This window comes from Suricata suricatta, chromosome 7 (genome assembly GCF_006229205.1).
Source record: "Suricata suricatta isolate VVHF042 chromosome 7, meerkat_22Aug2017_6uvM2_HiC, whole genome shotgun sequence".
Lineage (NCBI taxonomy): Eukaryota > Metazoa > Chordata > Mammalia > Carnivora > Herpestidae > Suricata > Suricata suricatta.
The window spans coordinates 103,049,746-103,058,170 of NC_043706.1; the positions used below are offsets into that span (position 1 = coordinate 103,049,746).

At 37.6% G+C, this 8,425-nt stretch overlaps 1 long non-coding RNA gene and 1 pseudogene across 1 annotated transcript; one reads left to right on the forward strand and one right to left on the reverse strand.

Moving 5' to 3' along the window:
* On the forward strand, positions 1-660 carry LOC115296928. The gene is made up of 2 exons (XR_003911149.1): positions 1-57; positions 227-660. It is a non-coding gene; the product is annotated as an uncharacterized LOC115296928 (long non-coding RNA).
* A 6,888-nt stretch (positions 661-7,548) lies between these two features.
* LOC115297103 lies at positions 7,549-8,119 on the reverse strand (annotated as a pseudogene).
* Between the last annotated feature and the right edge of the window lie 306 nt (positions 8,120-8,425).

Here is an 8,425-nt window from a genome sequence, read left to right on the forward strand (position 1 = left end):
CGGGGGCCCGGCCGGGGGCGGGGAGGTCGCGGGTCTGGCGGGAGCTGCGGCTGCGAGGTAGTCCGGGCCCGCGCCGGAGGCCGGGGGCGCAGGGAAAGGGAGTAGGGGGCTTGGGGTCGGGGAGGGTATGCCGCGCGGTCCTCGGGCCCGGGTCGCGGGGCTCGTTGGTCTCTAGTGGCCCGGGAGGCGCCCGGGCTGACGCAGGACCTCCCTGTCTCCCCCTCAGACCCGCCCCCCGGGCCACGCGATGCCGGCTCCGAAGGCTCCGGGGAAGGACAGGTCTGCTGCGAATCCTTGGACGCTAGGCTGTTCAGAACGTGTCTTTTCTCCAGTTCCCTCTTTTTACCCAAGGTGGGGATTCCCCGGGTGCCCGGTGGCAGTCAAACAAAAAGTCCCCCGTCGAGGAGCTGTGATCCGAGGACATAGGAGCTCTCCGGTCCAACATCCTTTAACGTCCTAAGAGACTCATTGTTTTGTGATTGCTTCGGATGCTTCGTGTGCATCCTTCCCCCACCCACTTAAAGAAAAAAAGTTGTGTACCTCCTCCATCCTCCCACTTTCAAAATTCATTTACCTCATAGAAGTTAGTCAAATTTTCCATTTAAAGGAGACAGTTTTATGCCATAGCTTCAAGTAATAAATTTGAACACTGTGTTGAAATTAAGTCTTGGCTGTGACTACTTCCAGGGAAGTAAGAACTTGGCCCAATAGAGATTGTTTTCAAGACAGTATTATTTCGCAAAATGTGTTCTTAATTTCCCTGTACTCTGCAAACGAAGGGTTATCAGAGAGGAAAAGTTGACTACTGACTTCTCATTTCTGAAAGCTAGTTTGTAGCAGCCTTATCCTATGCCTCCCCCTTTTCTGGAAACCTGATTTTATCTCGGTTTCTGCTTGTCTAAAAACAAAGGAAACAGCTGGCAGTTTACAGGAAGGTGCCTACAGTACAGTTGTTTCAGGTGTTAGACCTAATGAGAAAATATAAAATCAAGTAAAAAGCGTCATTACAGTTTTCATCTAACTGTTCAGTTTAACCATCATTATTTGTGGCATATTTGTTTTGAGTAAAATAAGTGATATGCCCAATGTTTCTGTTAATGGGAAATTGTTGGTTGACAAAACCAACCCTCTGGCTTAGTTATTCTGATAACTGCTATGAAATTCTATGCCCAGAAGAGTGCAGCATATCCAAGCAGGGCAACAACAAAGTTTAGAAGGACTGAAAAAGAAAACAACGATTTTTTAAAAATTAAATGATGGAACAGCTATTTTTGTTTCAAACGACATTTGCTAGTTGTGGATAGACTGAAGAGTTGGAATCAGTGTGAAATAATCCTTATTTTCAACAGCTTTAAAGATCTGTTACCTCATGGATGGAGAGGTAATAATTAGGGTTAATACCCTAAAAGCCAATCCCTTTATGATCATCTTTCCTAGAATGACTTATTATTTTAATTATTATGTTTTAGGAATGGAATTATTTCTTATAGCCTCAAAAATATTTAGAAACTTTCAAGTATTACTAAGTGTTCCAGAAAAGCAATAAAAACTTTTAAGTGTATGTTAAAATGGTACTAGAAGGGGGTTATAGACTTAATTCTACTTTCGGAGCTCTTTCATTTTGATACCAAACCAATTTGGACAATTAACCCAATGAAGTTGTGGAACTTTTCAAAATTTAGCATATGGTCTTAAAGATTATTATTTCCCCAAAATACTTTAAATTTGATTTATCTATATTGTGTTTGAAGTGACTGCTCTGTTTATTTCTGTTTCCCTTTATGATGGTTACTTTAAGATTACTTTATTAATGCCTGTATTTCTTATAAAACAGAGATTTATTATGAGTGAAGCCTGGCTTTAATGATTTGTTAAACAAGAAAATAGCGTAAGTGGTTGATTATGGGATATGTTTTAAATGAGGCCAGTCTGTGTTAGGTAGGATGAGAAATACGTGGGAGTGCTCATATTTGGTCTATACCAGGTTAAAAAAAATCAGAGAGACAGTATTTAAAGTAATTCAAAGAGAAATCACCCTAGTAAAACCCTTTAAAATAATCACACAAAGTCCTGTGTATTCATGGTAAAGGAGGAATGCAGGATGATCAATAAATTAGAAATGGCATTTTCTTGAAGCAAAATCTGACACTTTTTTCTGATTTCAATACCATAAGCACTTCTCATTCTACAGGTGGAAAAACAATATTTTATATGTTGACATAAAGCAAAAAGAAAAATACAGGTGATGGTTCTCATTCTCAAATAATAAAACTTGACCATGTTCCATAAATCCATAATCACCCACCATATCTACCTGAAGATATGCCGTAATCTTTGTGAATACAATGATTGTGATAAACTTGCTGGGTTTTTTTTGTTATGAATAGTCTAATGTAAACTTAGCAACCTTAGTAATTCTGTGTGGTTTTTCTGTTTAAATTCTTGTTGTGTTTTCTAATTTGACCAGCTAGTACTGAAGTATGAGTCCCTTGTACTTTTTGGAAGTTTGCCTGCAAACCTAATTCTTACTTTTTCCTTTCTCAATGCTTATATCTCTGTATCTTTTTTCAGAAAATGGAAGTTTTTGTGTTTCAAGATGAAATCTTTAGAATCAAGAAGGTTTTTAAAACCTGAGTTAGGTTAGAGATATCCCCCCAAGGTAAAAAGAAATCTCCAGTTTATTCGGCTTCTTGGATTTGTCTGTTTTTAAAATAATATTTAACAAAGGTACATTTAACTTTTATATTAATGTGCCTAAAATTAAATGTAGTCATTATAAACATGGTTATAGGGCGAAAAGTGATAATATTTTTATGAAAACTGTGGTGAATGAATATTTTTTAAAGCTGTAAGTTCCAGAAAATTAAAGTGCAAAAATATTTCTTAGTAGGAAGATTCTAGAAGGTACTAGGTAGAAGTTTATGGAAGAATATTTTTGAAAATTTTTCTCTGCTTTAAAAATAAAAACTAATATAACAAAAGAAATACACTTAATATATATATATGTAGAATTTAACTTGAAATTGTCCAACATATTAGGTTTCTGATAAAATCTTCCTGTTGCTGATTTTCTAATTGTCTTCAAATTTCGGGTCACAATAGGTTTTGGCCTTTATTTCTAAAAAACCAAAATGTAATATGTAAAAAAATAGTTCATTGTGAATATTAATCTTTAATGTTCAGTACTTCATTGGGCAACTCTGAATTTTACATGAAGTTTATTAAGATGGGAATTAACCAAAGTTTTAAAGTAAAGTGTCAGTAATATTTGAGGTCATATGAGGGCTACAGTTATATCCCTGGTTCTTTTCCTCCCACTCCTCAATTTACCTTGGAGTATAGTAGATTATTATAATATAATAGACTATGCATTATATATGCATAATAGATTATTTTTATAGTACTCCAGTCACCTTTGTTTATGTGTGAGAGGGGGCAATAAAAGACTGATTCAATGAGACCCCTCTGTCCCTGCATGCTCCTGTTGAAACATCTGTTTTTGTTTTGAACACTCATTTCGTAAATATTAGGAGTCCCCAACTTAAAAACATTGTGCTCCACCAAGTATTTGTGCATTACCTCTTTAGAACTTTCAAAGCACTTCTCTCCATAGAAACAAAGTTGTATATGGTGCTTTGGGTTGCTAGTCTACTCTACAAAGATCTAAGACCCTAGGGAAGAATAAAATGTTGGAAAAATCCTGTGGCAATGCTAGTAATCAAAGCAGCATTAAATTAGAAAGTGTTTTATTTATCTTGAATGTTGGAGCCTGAGGACAAACATTTATTTGGAAGAAGAGGAGACAGAATGATTATTTCAGAAAGATTCTAAGCCTACTTTCAAGGTCAGAAAGGTTAATGGAAGTTCTTACGTATAGTTTTCCTTTATTACATACATATAGCTTTCTTTTGGTTTCCAGTGTATCACTAGAATTACTTTTATGATGTTTTTGTTTTGTTTTGATCTGATTAGATGACTGAAAGAGACGCGTACAGGGAGATATTTTTCTGAGTTAAGTCAGCAAAAATTTGAATGAAAGAATAATTTATTATAGAGGACATACATGTCCTTGGTTGTGTGACCATGGGTGATAAGTTACCCATCTTCTACGTCTCTCATTCTTCGTCAGTAACATTGCTGTGGCACTTAGATTAAATGATATAACTAATGTGTCTGGCACAATAGGTATTTGAGAAATTTAATTCAATTCTTCTCCTTCCCTAAAAAGGGAATTGATAGCCAGGGTAGTCAAAGAACAGTATCTAGAGGATTCTTAAAAGGAAGAAACCAGAAAAGTGTGGCAAGCAAGAAATTTAGGATTATGTCGTTCTTCACATGGTTGTCACTTTTCAACTTCTGTCTTCTATTTAAATAATATCCGTTAGAGGAATTGGGGGAACAGCCTCAGGTTTGGTAGGCAGAGGGTCCTACAATGTGTCTCCTCCACTCTATATATAGGACCAAAATTTTTGCCAAGTAACCAACTTCGTAGTTCTTTAAAGCCTTTAGAAAATGTGAACGATGGCGAAGTCTCCAAGTGTGGAGAATATTACTGCTTAGTGCTCGAAGAATCAGGAAACCAAAGATTCAGGGCAAAAAGGCTAGGCAAAGAATGCCAACAATGACCTTTAGAAGTCCTTGTATATAAAATGTGTGAATTTTATGACTTGAGAAACATATTCTATTTCAACTGAGTGAAATGAAAGTTTCTTTCTAGGGCTAGAGAAAAACACAAAAGACTTCCTTGGTTTTGAATTCATTAGACACATTTTTAAAAGAAATCACTTTTTCTTAAAAGTTTTTTTCCTCTTCATTCTCTGTCCCATAAAAGATCATACACTTTTCCAGAAAAAACAAATAAACCTAGAAAAGTTGTATTATCCTGCCCAATTGAAAATTTTTTTCATGAAATGAAACGAAATGAAATGAAACCACATGTGCTTGTTCCTGTTTTGGAGAAATGATCTACAACTATGACACGACAGCACTTTGCTTCCCAAATCCATTGCAAAATAATTGTACTGCTTGTACTACATGTTCAGTCTTTCATACTGTCCTTCAGGCAGAACTTTGTCTTAGCCCTGGGTTTCTGTAAATGGATAGGAATTCACTTACAGTTCTTTGTCCACTGAACTTATTTTTCAAGTTCACTTGGAGCATTCTTCTGCAATAAATAGATTCATTAGGGGCTAAGGTAAAAGGAGATCTGTGCTGCAGATTGTATCTGAACAAATTGTATCTGCTGGAAGCCAACAGGTAGTCTGTTTGTTTAGCACAATTAATACTGGTTCTGCCTGCGGGATTGAGGGGGACATATTGAAATTAACATAGGGAAAGTGAAGGGAAGAATTCCAAATCAGTGACCCATCAATCTGTTAGACTTAATGGTCTGGAACTGGCAGATAGGGTTTCTATAAATTACTAAAGTTAAAATGTGTTGAGTTTGAGATACTTAATTTGGCTCTTAGATTATCAAAAGTTTTTGAACATCCATGTCCAGTTTCTCCCAAATATTAAAATGGTATAATGTATCCCACTATTATGATGCTATCATTGCTTGAACAGTAATGAACAAGAAATTAAAATATCAAGTGTCTAAACTTGCCATCCATTCTTTTTCTTTCCAGTTTCAGCAAATATCACTTTATAGGTAATCTGTTTCATTTAGAACCCCATCCAATGCCCTCCCCAACCCCACTTCAAATATTTCAAAGCAGACTATAGTTGACCATTTAATTCACATTTCTTAAAAACTTAACCATTATCATCAAATCAAAGATCAATTCCTTAAAACAAAAAGTCCAGTTGGTTCATTTTAAATAAAGATCTCAGTAAGATCTATATATTCCAAGTGGTTGCTTTTTTTCTTAATTTTTCTTATATTGTAATTTAAAAAATTTTTACATTTATTTATTATTGAGAGACAGTGAGAGAGCACATATGGGGTAGGGGCAGAGAGAGATGGAGACACAGAATCTGAAGCAAGTTCCAGGCTCTGAGAAAGCTCTCATAGAGCCCAATGGGGAGCCCAAACCCGGGAACTGCGAGATCATGACCTGAGCTGAAGTCAGTTGCTCAACTGACTGAGCCACCCAGGCACCCTCTTTCTTCTTAATTTTTTAAATGTTTATTTTTTTATTTAAAAAATTGTTAATGTTTATTTATTTTTAGAGAGAGACAGAGAGAGAGACAGACAGACAGACATAAAGACAGAGAGAGAGAGCATGACCCGGGAGGGACAGAGGGACAGAGAGGACACAGATTCTGAAGCAGGCTCCAGACTTCAAGCTGTCAACACAGACCCTCACGCAGGGCCCTAACTCATGAACCAGGAGATCATGACCTGAGCCAAGTGGGACGCTTAGCCAATTGAACCACCCATGTGTCCCTTTTTCTTAATTTGTTTAAGTCTTTAAACATACCTTATTTTGAAGGCAGAGCATGCACTTATCTGATGGATTCAATGTGTAATGTATAAGGAAATCAAGGTTGACTGCTTTATTTTGCCGGAGAAATCAGACAGTTAGAGGTTCCATCAAGTGAGATGCTAAGAATGCAGGAACTGCATGGGGGCAACCCTGCTAAGTTAAAAATAGTCTAGTATGGTAACATATTTAAATTGTAGCACACGGGGCAAGGGGGATGCCTGGATGGCTCTGTCCTGTAAGCATCTGACTCCAGCTCATGTCATGATCTCCCAGTTTGTGAGTTTGAGCCCCATTTCCGGCTCTGTGCTGACAGTTCAGAGCCTGGAGCCTGCCTTGGATTCTGTGTCACCTGATTTCTCTGTTTCTCCCCAACTTGGTCGTGCTCGCTCTCTCGCTCTCTCTCTCTCTCTCTCTTTCTCTCTCTGTCTCTCTCTCTCTTTCTCTCTCTGTCTCTCAAAAATAAATGTAAAAAAAGTTTTCTTAAATAGAAAAATAAAGTGTGGCACATGGAATTAGGAAGTTATGGAAGGGTTATCAGTTTCTGAAAATTTCAAGGACTAGCATACGGGAATAAATAGCTGAGGTATGGTAGAGAGTAAGAGTAAGAGGATTTTGGACCCAACAATCACATTTATCATAAACACAAATTAACCTTACTAAGACCTATTACTTTGTTCCACTCCTCAACTGCTTTTTCACAAAAAGTTCTGGTATGCAGACAAGTGCCTCAAGCACTCTTACCTCACACATTATCAAATTCAGGGCTCTGCAAAATTAGGTACCTTCAGGGTCTCCCCCAAAAGTTCTCTATCCAGCAATGAACAGCCATGTGGTGTTGCCTGTCATGGGTACCATATTCCTCTTGCCTGAAATACCCGATATTCCTTCAAAAAACCACACTGAAACCACTTCTCCCATGAAGGTTTACTAGAAAAAAAATCCTGTTCTATTCCTTCTGTTACTGTTCTTAGCACACTACAATTTACTTCTGAATAGTTTACTTGCCAAATAGTTGGACAGAATATTGGGCTTAAGAGAAAAGCCTCAAATTAATACAGGTTTTATTGCATCTTTAAAATATTGCCAATAAGTCTGAAAAATCATCTAGACAACTTAGATCTTATTCATCAGCATATTGAACTGCTCCTTTTTCAGAAATATAGGCACCACCTAAAAATTTTCGGGCATCCTTGCTGTAACTGTTGCGGCTTGCTATATCATGGCAGCTGAGTTTGATACAAGTTTGATGTCATTTCCTTCATGAATTGACTCCTCTTTCTGGGCTTGAGATACTCAATAAGCAACACCTGGTCTCATCAGAACCCTGCTGATGATTTTTCATCCCAAGAAATTTCAGATTTCAACAAGACAACGATTCTCCTGAATAACCACGTTGATGGGGAAGTGAGTATACACAGACTTCATCTTGAAGCAGAAGCCCAGGGTAACCCCTTGATCACGTTCTGTACAAGACTACAGATAGTGCAAACAGTAGCCAGTTCTTTGGTTTCCCCACCATTTGTCAACTTGGAGCCTCTTCTTTTCCTAAGGAGACTCAGTTCTACATTGATGTAATTGAAATCCCTTCCCAGGGTTCCTTTGGGACCCTTCATAATAACAGTGCATCCCTTCAGAGTGATGGCAACATTTTCTGGAGTATCAACAGTCCGACCTCTGAGAATGTTCTTCATTCTTGGAGTAGATGCGGCAGAGGGCCCGTTTATGTTCTTTATATTGAAAACCGCATATCTCTATCAAAAAATTTATTTCAGGGTGCCTGAGTGGCTTAGTTGGTTAAATGTCCAACTCTCGATTTCAGCTCAGGTCTTGGTGGTACATGAGTTTGAGCCCCTCCTTGGGATTCTCTCTCTCTCCTTCTCTCTCTGCCCCTCCCCTGCACATACTTGTGCTCTCTCTTTCTGTCTCAAAAATAAATAAATTTAGAAAAAAGAAATTAATTTCAATATTTTAAAAAGTAGGTAGCCATTAGGGGCGCC